Source organism: Pleurodeles waltl, chromosome 4_2 (genome assembly GCF_031143425.1).
Source record: "Pleurodeles waltl isolate 20211129_DDA chromosome 4_2, aPleWal1.hap1.20221129, whole genome shotgun sequence".
In the NCBI taxonomy this organism is placed as follows: Eukaryota; Metazoa; Chordata; class Amphibia; order Caudata; family Salamandridae; genus Pleurodeles; species Pleurodeles waltl.
The window spans coordinates 83,207,317-83,220,832 of NC_090443.1; positions in this window are offsets into that span (position 1 = coordinate 83,207,317).

Here is a 13,516-nt window from a genome sequence, read left to right on the forward strand (position 1 = left end):
AAACTTTGATATTGACTTATAGCAGAAACTCAGTACAAAATCAAACCTGTTCATTTTCACAAGTGGCAATAAACAGAGTCAATGCTGGAGTGGAATTTAAATACACTGCTTTGAACAAATGTATCAAAGGCTGTACAGCTAACCTTCATTGCCAAAGGTAGAACTACTACAATGATATACCGACAAAAAGAGAAAATAAGACTGTGATGCAGGGATGGCTAGGGGTACTCAAAATAAGGGATTTTTAAAATTACCAATAAAAATACTCATCAGGTAAAAGATTAATGTCATGAACTGGCGAAGATTAAATCACTGAGAAACAAAATGCAAGAAAATTCCCTGAAATATTCTTTGTTAGACTGTTGTACATCAGAGCAGAGGGCAATCTAAAAACATACGATTTCAAAGGCGCGTTTTAAACTTTGCTAGAGAAACAGCTGCAAATCACCATAATATGGCAGAGAGTTGTTGTCTCAAGCAGTCGTGGCTCACGGCCAGCAGAAGAGGCGGGCGGCGTGAGGGGGCATGAAGGGAAGGAATACAAATTAAATAAAAAATAATTTTAAAAAACCTCTTACTGCCGCTCCATCTGCTCCTCTGCAGGCACAAGCTCCCAGCCTGCCCTGCGCCAATCCTGTGTTGCTGGGCTGGAGAGAGCCCACTGCGGATGTGTGTTTGCCTGGCCCGAGATGGCCGGTCAAACACACATGCGCTCTGAGGGGAATGCTCTGTGCACTCCACTCAAGTGCTCGTCACAGCCTGTGGCCCGCCCCTTTTCAAGAAAACGATAATAAAAACAGTTTATTATTGTTTTCTTGAATAGGTTTGCAGCTGCTGCTGGCGGGGGTGACGCTACTCCACCCTCATGGAGGAGCCGCCCCTGGTCAAGTGGCAACCAGTAGAGGTCACACTGCAGTTACGTTTAAACTGACAACTCGGTAGATAGGTAGAAAAGGCTGTTCTGCTAACATTGTGTGGCAGATATAGAACCTTCAAGACTGCGGATATGCAGAAAGTCTCACTGGTGGAGGGAAAAGTTGGGGTGGAGCTGAAGGAGGCTAGAGCAGTGTGTGCAGTGGCAGATCAGACATAACCGCAATATTGTCACGCACCACTCTTGTGTTTACAGCTCCAATCCCTCTGGTGTTGCCTGTTTAATCTGCCTACAACTACCTTACAACACCTATCAGGCATTCCTCATCCCTTTCTTAAAGTGTATAACAGTCGCTAGCAATCATTCATCACTTTTCTGTCCACAAGTGCTGGCGATCGGTATGCCCCATATCCATTGTGATGCTTTCATGGCCGGTACCTCATAAAGCTCATTTCAGATTTTCAGAAGCCTGCTAACACCTTCAAGCTTAGTTCTTTTGATAGTGTTGCATGCTTGAGTTCAGCATAATAATGGTTGCCACCAAGGAACCATAGTATTCAACAAAGTTCCAATAGTACCCACTGGGTTATAAGACTTGGTACAAGTTAGTGTAGGTCGTGGGAGTCTCCCAGTCCATGACACCTAGATTTTGGTCTGGAGAAGCTGTACTTTTCCACCACCTACCTGATGTCTGAGGTAGATCATGTAACTCTCCCCAACACGGCACTTGAATGCAGTATCGCTGAGCTTTGCTTGGTAGAATCCCAGCAGCACCTTTGTGAGGTGGATGAGGGGATCCTCAATACTAGTGGTGAATACCGATTTGCCCTAAGATAACTATAACTCATGCCCCCGCCAAGCACAGGTTTTTCATCAAAAATGATACTGCAAGTATTACATTGATATTATCAGTGATGTTATCAAAGATGTCATGAGTGTTGTAATTTGTGGGGTAATTATCAGTACATGGCTAGGGCATGAGTTATAGTTACCTTAGTGCACAAGTTATAGTTACTTGAGATAACTATAACAGGTGAATTTTGAAGGTTTTGTACATTTAAAATGTGAGCCTAACTATAACATCCCTGTAACCGTTCGTTTTTACACTCAATTTCTATGGTTTTTTAAATGTTGTTTCATAACTATAACGCCCCTGTTACCTTTAGACTTTTCAGTAAATTTCTATGGTTTTTTAACATATAGTAATTTTCATTATTATTGGCCGTGCGTGGCGGCAGTTGGCCACAGGGCCTTGCCTGCTGCCAGTCCCTGCTACCAACCCCCCCCCCCAACCACCCAACCCTGCTCTGCAGACAGCCTTTTGGCAGTCCGCAACGGGAGTTGGCCGCAACCTATCTCTCTGGGTGTGAGAATAGGTGTAAGAGGGTGTATCTGGGGATGAAAGTGGCTGTGAGAGTCTCTGTCTGGGTGTTAGAGTGCGTGCATCAGTTTTTTTGTGGGTGCATCAGTGTCTGCGCGGGTCTGTGAGTGGTGTTTGTGAGTGGGCGTGTGAGAGTCTGAGTGGGTCTGTGAGTGGGTGCGTGAGTGTCTAAATGGGTATGTGAGTGGGTGCGTGAGTGTCTGAGTGGGTGTGTGAGTAGGAGAAAGAGATTAAAAAAGAGAAATAGAGAGAGAGTTAGAGGGAGAGCGATAGAGAGTTTTTTAGGCTTTGATGAATGATACACTTAGAATGAGATATTTCTGGAAACTGAAAAGAAAAATGTTTTGTCAATTAAAAAGAGTGAGAGCATCTTTCATTATGAATCTTAAGCCATTAAAGTAAAAATAAAAATAACCACAGATGCACCTGGAGTAGAACCCTCAACTCTCTGCATGAAGGTCCGAGGCCTTAACTATTAGGCCATTTTTTTTTGTTTATACTGTTTTTCATTTGGAGCCCGTTATGGGATATCTGGGACTGCAGGGGTAGCCTCAAGGCCTCCCCGTGGTCCCTGCCGATTTTTTTTTTAATTATAATATTTTGTGCCCTTTACAGGCTATCTGGGACTGCGGGGGGAGTCTCAAGGCCTCCCCGCGGTCCCAGTCAGCTCCTGCCTCCTGCGTGAGCCGGCATTGCTCCAGCAAGCAAGGAGCTGCTTTTAATAGAACCTCCCTGTTTGCTGGAGCAATGAGTTCACCTGTCTTCCCTGCATGCATATTTGTGTGTAGGGAAGACAGATGAAAAAAACGCTTTCTGACAGTGGGACCCCTGTCAGAAAGCGGAATTATGTTTGCTGTGACTTGGCTGCAGCTATCATGTCAAAGCTGGAGCCAAGCAACAGTAAACAGCTATGTCCTTGAGATGGACACCCTGGGACATAGCAGTAGCTGACCCTGGGGGGGTGGCGGTCCCCAGTGCAATTAGTAGCTCCTCAATGTGCTACCGGGGTCCCAAGCGGACATCCTACCATTATGTTTAATATAGCCCTGGGGAGGTGGCGGTCCCTGGGCTGCAGCCCACCCCCACCCCCCAATTTCAATTGTTTAAAGCAAAGGGGAGGTGGTGGTCCCTGGGGCTGCGTGGGGCCGTGCGCCCCCCCTGCTCACAATTTAAAGATTGCCCCTCAGAGGTGTTGGTCCCCGGGGCTGTGGGGGCAGGGGCACGCAGCCCCCCGCATTCATATTGCTTAAAGCCCCAGGGAGGTGGTAGTCCCCACACAAATAAGACATTTGGCCCTGGGGAGGTGGTGGTCTCTGGGGTGCAGGGGGCCATGCACCCCCCCCCCCCAGCACATATTTTCTGCATCATCCCGGGGAGATGGCTGTCCCAGGGGCTAACGGGTCAGAGTGTTTGTACCCTGCCCACATGGCTGCCAACACTTCCCTGTAGAGGTGTTGACAGCCAATCAGATCTCAGCACGAGATTGGGAGAGGTCGCAGATCCTTCACGTCCCTATATATACAAATTTGGATTTTCATTAATTTCTCAAAAACTACTGAACAGATTTACACAAAATAACAAAAAGGTATCTTTCTGGACCAAGAGCTATCCTCCTGCCAAATTTGGTGTAATTGCGTCCAGTAGTTTTGGAGCTATCGGTTTTTAAAATCCCTATGGAAAAATGAATGAGGAAAATTTGTTTTGGGAGCCCCTTAATTCTTGGCCCCCACTTGACGGATGATCCCGAAACTTTTCAGACAGCAGCTGAAGTGGGTGTTGTATTTTCTAGGAATATTTTGTGAAGATTCATCAAATGGCGGCAAAGTTATTAGAAAAACAAAAAATGCTCTTTCTATAGAAACTAGGTTCTATACTACCTAGTGGCAATCGCCGGTAGTATATATATATATATATATATATATATATAAATATATATCAACAACAACATTCATGAAATTCTTCACGAACGACCGCACTCCGGGATCTCTTATTTCACAGGATTCATTTATTCAGACTCCGTTAACTTCGTTTACAGCTCAACAATATATATATATATATATATATATATATATATATATGGTGGCACATTCACATGCATAATTTGCTCTATTTGGAGTAAAAGGCAATGCAGAAAGACACAGATGTTGAGATAGTTTGGTGGATTAATGCACCTACTCCACAGATCCCTTGCAGCTGCTGGTCATAGGCTGAGATACATAATTGTGTGACTGGCCGCAATTGTTTAAATGTCATGTTATTGTTATTTGCAGAGCACTGGTACACTCAGACGTTCATCCTTCTGAAGCAGCTAAAGTTGAACATTCACACATTGGGGTAGTATCGGAGGCTGATGGTTATGGTTCTTTGAATGTGGGTTTTGGTATTATCTACAGAGGTCAAACTGGGCAGGAACTGGCGGAAACAATGTGGCCAAACCTTTTTAATTCAACTAAAACAATTCCACATACTTTTTTTTAAAGAAATCCTGCCAAATGGGTAATTCTGACAGTTAAGATGCCTTGGCGGAAAGGGGAAGGGTGGGGTGTCTCCCGTGCTGTGGATTCAAGAGGGAGGGGGAGGCAAAGAAGAATCAAGCCTTTTGTCAGAATGTCTACTTCTTGAAAGAAACGTAAATGTCAGTGCTTAATTTGGGCCGGTGGTTTCCAGTGCTCGGCGCCAGCACTGACTTGTCAACTCTGGCACTTACGACAGTCTGCACAGGCAGCCCTGTTTGGCTGAGTTAGAGATGAACACTAACACCTGCTGTCCATGCTGTTCTTAAAGCTTTGGGGCCTGGAATAGGCTAAAATGTCACATTTGTAGGTGTATAATGGTTAATAGTTGGGTTGAAACTGTCCTTGGCAGCGCTGGCATGAGCAGTGGGTGGTGCACGCTGCAGTGGCCTCCTTCCGAAGGCCCTGACACATTTTTTATTTATTTACAAATTAAGCACATGTAAATGTGTGCAATTGGTTATTTTGCAAATTTAAAGTCTGCTTGTAAACCAGTACTGGCTTTACCTGATGGAATCGCTCTAAGTTTCATGATGAAAAAGAAGTGTTTCTTCTGAGAGCTGAAGTAATGTGAGGGTGTTACCAGCCCGCTTCTGGAGGGCTTGTTTTTAAAGGACATCTATAAGAAGGTTTGCAAATGGCATAGTCTTATTGCATCATTCTAAAGTCTTTTTTAAAGCACATTTTGAATCCTAAACCTAAATCTCTTTGCACATTTTGAGGTATCCCATACTGTACTGTGTGCAATGCATGTTTAAAATGGTGACTGTGTTTTCTGCCACAGACTGGTACCTCGCAGCACTAAAAATGCTCACAATTTCCCACTGCACCAACCACGATCCAGTTCTGGGACTTACTGCTCGACATCCGCATTGATTGCATTAACCAACTGATTTTTCATAACCTACAATAGTGTTTCCCACTGGTTAGTTCAACATTTGTTTATTTTTCATTTAAATAGGTATGCGTTATTCTATATGCAATTACCAGAAAGTGAAAGACCAGGAAATCAGCCATTGATTTTTTAACCATGCCTTTGACTCTGCCCTCACACTCACGGACTCCCCCCCTATTAGACTCAGAATCACAGTTCCCATACTGACTTCTATAAAAACATCAATGAAAGGGAGCAGAACGTACATTCATAAAGTCCGTTTTGGAGGTAAAGAGGGACCGGCGTCCTTTGGGACGTACATCTGGGAGGTACGTGGGCTTAAATGATGGCGCTCACAGCTGCCCAGTAGATGTGTCAAGCCTTGGTTGCTATTTTATGTAGGCATTACAATCTGTCAGGCGCCACATTACTCATGTGAGCAGGTGACACACTTGACATATGGGCACGATTACTTATTAAAATGGAAAATGCCCGCGCCGTCGCACTCCGGCGCCACTGACGCTAATTGTTCCGGAATAGAAAGTTCTAGAAGGTGATGGATGGGAAGTTACTGCCAGTCCTTCAGCTTGGCGGGTCTCATGGGATTCTAGCTCTGTCAAGCTCCCTACATCCCTCTAACGCCCGACGCAGAGTGGAATGGACCTATAGAGGAATATTAATTCTGTCTCATGATGCGAGGGCTGGGATAGCCGGTCTCATGTCACGGGGGACTGCTTAACAGGCCGCTGCCAAAACACGGAGGACTCATTGGTATGTCGAGGGATTTCACGAAATGGAGTTGTTGCTGGAAGGCGAGTACGGCGGGCGCAGGGTGAGCGGGTCATATATCGTGGCACAGAGTACCTGCACTTTAATTTTTCCATTTCAAGCACTGGTTTGGAGGATAGGTACCCCGTCACAAATGTGATAGTTATGCCATCCACCGTATTACATATGCCATAACATATAATATACTGTAATAAGATGGACTGGTTTTCTAAAATGTTTGTTATAGAGTAACTTGTTGCCAAAATCACATGCTCACAGTAGTTACCTCTCATTCACCCTGGGATCCCAACGCCCCCAGTTCACAGTGCTGCCATTTGGTCTCACAGTCACTCTGTAATTGCTCACCATAGTGTTGGCCGCCATAGTGGCTTCACCAAGGAAGTCAGGAGTCCATGTATTTCTGCACTTGGACAACTTGCTAGTGATTGCGGGGTCCCCTACACTAGTCAAGAAACATCTTCAGTGTGCCAAGACAAACCTGTAAGACTTGGGCTTTTAAACCAACATCCAGAAGTCCCATCTTGTCTTTAAGCAGAGGCTGACCTTCATGGGTGCAGTGTTGAACATGATCAGCTTGAAAGCCTTTCCTCCTTCACCAAGGGTTGGGCATATTTGGGATAGGATTCCAATCTTTCTAACTCAGACTCTGATCCCGGTTCTGCAGGCACTCCCTCTGCTGACCCTAATGGCCTTGTGCATTCTGATGGTGCCACATGAGGGGACGCATGTCAGGGCCCTTCCGATGGCAGTGGCTCCAGGGAAGTCTCTAGGTGCAGATTCTTGACTCTGTTATCCTATCTTCTTTAAAGGGGATTCCATGCCAAGCTCTTAGTGGGTCATCCCTCTAGTCCTCCACAAAAACAGGTCGCAGAATGCCTTTTTGTTAGACTGGAGCACTCACCTGGGTGAGATGACGGCATGTGGTTGTTGGCCTGCATCCGAACAACAGCTGCACGTATTTGTGCTGGAGTTACAGGGGTCTTGAGCCCTGTGTTGGTAGGCCTTACAGTTCTGGTAGTGGGCACTGTAGTGGAGTGCGTTCTTAATAGCAGCTCACCTGGTGGGCACCCTCAGTTTGAGGGCAGATGCACTGGGCCCCACTTGCTAAAGGACTAGGAATGGTAACTCCCTCCCAAAGTGATGGACATGATGTTATGTTATGTTAAATCATTTTATAAATTGCAGCATTCACTCATAGCTTTCGTGGTGCTATTTGACTGAATTTAGGCAAAAAGAAGGAATTATTTAAAAGTGTTGATAAATAGTTAAGTCTTCAACAAATGTCTATTCTTAATGAGCGAGGGCCCTGCTCTAAGATCGCCGGAGACAGCATTTGAGGTGGGCGAGCCAACAAATTAACAAAGCTGAGTCCGTTCTGCACCAAGGGTCTGACTTGGCTCTAAGAGTCTGAACTAAAAATATAAAGAATCTAGTAATGTCAACTCTTCGCCCAATTAGTTTGCTAAGAGCTGATTACAAGCTATTTGCTAAAGTGCGGGCATCTCGTGTAATTGAGGTGGGTCAGATATTGATCCACCAAGACCAGAATGTTTCTTTGCCAACTATATTGCTAGTAATTAATATGCATTTTTTGATGCAGGCCATTGATTTTTTTCTCCAACCACCAAGAAGAGGCAGCAATTATAATGCTTGACCTGGTGAGTTGGGATGTTTTATTTTTTACACGGCTGAAGTTTGGGTTCCCTGATTCAATAGTTAAGATGCTCCATAATGTATATCAGGGCGCTGAGGCCTGGGTTCTTATTAATGCAAAGGAGGTTGGTCTACTGAAGATCACTCAAGGTACTTGCCATGGGTGCCCAATGTCGCATATCCTCTTTGTTTTGTTTATCGAGCCCTTTGTGATAAGAATTCGGAGCACTGATTCTATTCAGCCTCCACTTGAGGGTATGCCCAAAATTTAGTGCCTAGTGCTAAGGTGTATGCGTTTTTGGTATGAGTTTCTGCAGATTTCCAGATTTTTGTCAAGCAGTTGCCTGGTAACGAAGTATACTGCCAAGCCTTGATTAAGTTTGTATTTCATACAGAGTTGACAGGGGTGGTCAACTAGTATAGGACCCTTAGACAGCTTTCTAATTCCCCCGTGATAAACAACCATCTGACTAAGGAAGAAGAGTGCACTGGAGGCCGAGTGACCTAGAGTGAATGGTAGCATATTTCAATGGTGGGATACAAATCTCAGAACTGCTAACTTTAAGAGGATGGGGTTTTTATCAAGATGGTTGGCTTATCATGCTCCTGACGTAATCCATAAAATGTTCCCTGGCATTCCAAATCAGTGCTTTAGATGTGCCCATTATGACAAAGGGGACTGGATCCATATTTTTTTCTTTGTCCTAAGTTGGCCCCTTTCTCGCAAGACGTTTTCCAAATTTTTAGCCAGTGTCCATGAATTAGACTCGTCCCAGAACCCATGTTATTTTTGTTTGGGGCATCACAAGCCAATCGAGAATTGGGTCTGAATTCACAATATTTTGTATCTGCAGCTCTCTCTGTTGCTCGGTCCTTGATAATTAAAGCTGGAGGTCCATTAATGTTCCCACCGCCAGGGTTTGGCTGGAGAAACTAAAGCGCACTCTGACTTATAAGGCAGTTTATGCTCGGTGGATGGGGATACTGGAGAAGCATGTTACTATTTGGATGCCTTTTGCCACATTTGTCAGTAGCATGGACACGTAGTTTGCAGTGGCAGCTGGTGACATTTGAAAGTAGTAGGGCATAAAAGTTCGGGATGAGTTCTCTGTGGTTAGAGACCATAGAAAGCGAGCCTGATAGTCATAAGGGAGGTTTGGGGTGGTTCTGCCCCCGGGAAAAATTTGAAAAAGAAGTGAACAAATAGTACATTTTCAAGAACATTTGAGAAAGCAAGAATGTTGATAAAGCAATTGTAAAACTCTAGAATTAAAATATTGAAACACATAAAAATGCTCTATATCTCACAGAATTAAAATTGTTCAACATCTTATATATATTACCTGTATAACTTACAAGTTATACAGACAGTGTCTTCTATCACTCTCTGCTGCAGCTCAAGCTGCACAACACACTTGCTATTTGATGAAGAACTCAGGCTACCAAGACCCATTTTTGCCTTTTGCAGAAATTGAGATTTGAGAGACAAATTATTCAAATCTAGAACCCTGGGTGGTACCACTTTTGTACAAAAATTAATCTCAGGTGATGTCCAACTGATTCGTTACCACCTCTGTGGACACTGACATGCCTGCAATGGACCAATAACCACTGTTAATATTAATTATATTGGTTCACGTATAACACTTAGGCATATGACTAACTTTAGAACAGCTAACATGGTATATTTTATTTTATGCCTGTGTGGCCTTGGTTAGGTAGGAGAGACAGGACAAGAGTTATAATGTAGATTCAGCAAACGGTCAGCAGTCCGTAATAAAAAATCACAGGCCCCAATGGAACAGCATTGCATTTAATAGCCACGGAGAAAATAGACTTACGTGGGTCATACTGGAAAAGATTAAAACCATTAAAGGAGTAGATAGTACCCGTTGCCTTTGGAGTCGAGCGGTAGACTGGATTTTTACTCTGGGCATGCACAAACAAGGCCTAATTGATACCATGGGAAAATGCTAATTAAAATGGGTTGGTATAATCAATGAAGTGACCCCAGTGAACATCACCTGTGGTTTGTCCCAGGTGTCCTAAGGATGGTATTATCATCCATATATATGAAAAAGCTTTTTTCCCTCCATTTATGGTTTCCAGTAGCGTGTCTATGGTAAAAATGAGGTGACCGTTGTTGATAGTTATTACCATCCCTTTTTTTTGTCTTTTGGTAGATATGTACTCATTTAACAGATCAGTGTGCCCAGTTCTGTTATTTCTATCCGTCACATGAGATAAGGCTCTCTAGTTTAATTATATTTAGGATTATTGTGCACCCGGTAATATAGCAATGGTATTTTCTACCTAATTTGGAAAGCCTCGTGTTTTTCTTGATTTGTTTACATAGAGAGGACAGTTTGAGACAGAATGTCTTTATTATTGATAATTAAACCAGTCAGTGTTGGCAGCCGAGGTAACGTGCGTTGTGAGATGAACCTTGACCCCCAAAAACTGTCCACATAGGGTATGTTGCATGAAGAGCTAATTTGGGTTTACAATCTTACTAGGATACCTTGAAGGTACTTTCGGAGGAGGCATTGTCCTATTTTGGATATCTATAGAATGATGTACATGAAGGCGTGATCCCCTTGTAGTATCCGCCACAATAGTATTGCCGAGGAGTTACAATCGTACCATTCTAAAATAGCAGCTGAGGTTAGCTCTCCTTGAATTACGTCATGACAGGGACGGACATTTAAGAGCTTCGAGGAAGGTGAACAAATTCTTTCCTCCCTAATTAGGAAATGGACGACTGCTCCATTCTACAAATCAACGAGGGAGCGAGGGATTAAGAATATCAGGGAATATCGGATAAAGAAAGTGCATAGGGATGGTTTGAGTGAGGCATGCTTGCTGTTTAGGTTAAATGCCTTGTTACTTTGCTTAGACACAGAAGGCGCGGTTCCGGCTTCAAATATGTTTATATTCTTTGTAGGAGTAGAAGTTGAGTTCATACCTTAGGGGTTAAAAATGTAACAAAGTGAAAGTAGGTGAACTACCTGTAGGTGTCCAAACCACTGCACTGCTGATCATAATAAGTAACCTCAGGAACCCGCGGTAAAACAGGACAACCTAGCATGCAAATATGATTAGTGCCACAAGTCCAGGTCAATTCAGACACCTCTCCCTTGCTGAGAGCAGCGCCAGGATTAGATCGGACAGGTGAGCCCAACGCTCCTTCTGAGTGCCGGGAGATGCGGCTGCCCACCCCCCTCACTATGCACAGATGGTGATAGGCCGATAATGCGCATGTTGGGCTGGTCACGCGAAGGCAGTCGGCGAACCGTGACATGTGCACTTTGAAGTGCGGGTGTGTGTGTTGAGGTGAGCCTGTATTGTATTTTTAAGCCGCACCCACTCATCACTTAGCACCCCGGCTCTGGTGGCTCGTGGCCAATAAAAAAAAAAATTGCACAGCTCCCGCATCCGGAAAAAATATATTTAAATGGTAATTTTATTTACATTAACTTTGGGGGTTGGTGGGACCAAATATAGGGGGCAACGCCCAGACGCCCTTATAAAGGAGCCACCGCTGGTTGTTCGTCAAGGCGCGGGTAGTGTTGAGGATGCATATCATTGTTAGAAGTTTCATCCTTTCGCTTCTTCGTTGTGTTTTTTTTTTTATAGACTTGCCACTTTAGTATGGCTGTTTTTATGGCTATAAAAAACACGAAGGCACTTTATGGCTATTATCTTTAAATGTAACTAATGATATTGATTAGTATTATGGTAGGTTGCGTAAATTTTCACTTTAGTCACCGTTAACGATTCGTTTGTGCATCAGCTTTATCATCGATTTTTTAATTATGCTGTGTTAAAAAATATACTGTGTTTCTTAAAAAAAATAGAGGTATTATCTATAACCAGGATGCCACGTTAGAATGCACTTTTGCACTTTTTAAACGAAAGCACTTTGTCTGAGAATTTATTATCATATACTTACTGTGAGTTTGTATTTCTGAATTTTTGCTTCATGGCAGCTTGTCTTGTATTATTAGTACTTGCAATCTAAATGGATGCTGATAATTCGTCTCTAGGAATTGAATATTTATTTTTTTGGAAATGATGCCACTGGCTCAAATTATAAATAAATTATAAAAACAAGTGTGCATGAGCAGAGTCATGAAAATGTTAGGCATTTAATTTGTGCAACAGACATGTAAAATATGATGGTCTCCACAAAATCACAAGAAGGTATATTTGTTTAACACAAAGAAGCATTTCACCCTAGTTACTCAGATTATATCATTACATTGAGAGGCATTTATTAAAAGAGATAGAGTCAGATTTAGATATTGGCGGAGGGGATTTTCTATCAGAATGGTGACGGATATCCCGTTTGCCGAACTCTAAATCCCATTGGATATAACAGGATTTCGATTTCGGCAGACAGGATATCCATCACGTTGTGATGGAGTAACCCCTCCTCCAATATCTAAGTCAGTCCCATAGTTTTTAAACATGAATTTAGAAACATTCACCAACCCCCATCTCTGACAACAATGCCATTAGTGAACTATAAGGCAAGTCACTTAACATGCACCCTTATTTGGCTTCGATTCTTATTATGCATTGAGCAACATTATAGTCTATAAAATCAAACACAAGAGTGATATTTGCCTAGGGTCACTCAGTTTGGTCAAGTGGAGAAGCTGACATTTATTCCAGATTTTCCAATTTCACATTGTGCAATTCATCCACTAGCTAGGTATCTCTTTCTCTCTCCTGTTTTATATCAAAAGGTAATGTCTTGTCATTAGTTCTTGGTGCATGAGGTTACAGAGTGGGTGGCAGGCAGAAGCCACATGAAAGCTCGTCTCGCTTTGGATTTGAGACGACCTGGTGGTAAGCCAAAGTCTGGCCACTGGCTCAATTCTATCTCGAACCTTCAGTGGCTTGCCTATCTCTTGACAGCATTCAAACACTCAGTGGCACGCATCAATTAGCATCACCCAGAAATTTGGGTCAAGAAGCATCACCCATAAGTTTGGGAATTTCTACCAAGTTTTACAGTCTTAGGTACATAACGTTAAATGCTCTTTCCCATGAACAAGGAACATAGCTGTAGATGGCCATATGAATGGTGTATAAGGCATTACAATCAATAAATGGTGAGGCAATGCAGTGTTTATAGAAGGGGTTTGCAATGACGGAATCTGGGATTTCCAGACGCTAATTAATCTGGTGGTGGACTTCATAATGATATGAAGTTTTTTAATTAGAAGAAATCGAAGAAGATCTACAAAAAGGGATTTGGTATAATAGAGGCAGGATCCAATAATGGCAGGAACCTTTCTGTTCTTGTTCAAAAATGGCATAATTTTACAAAGGATTTTTAAATGGTAGGTACATGAAGAGACCAGCAAGGAATTTTGAGTTGTGAATGAAAAAGTGTTGTCAGTCTTGATTCGTAGTGTTTCCCC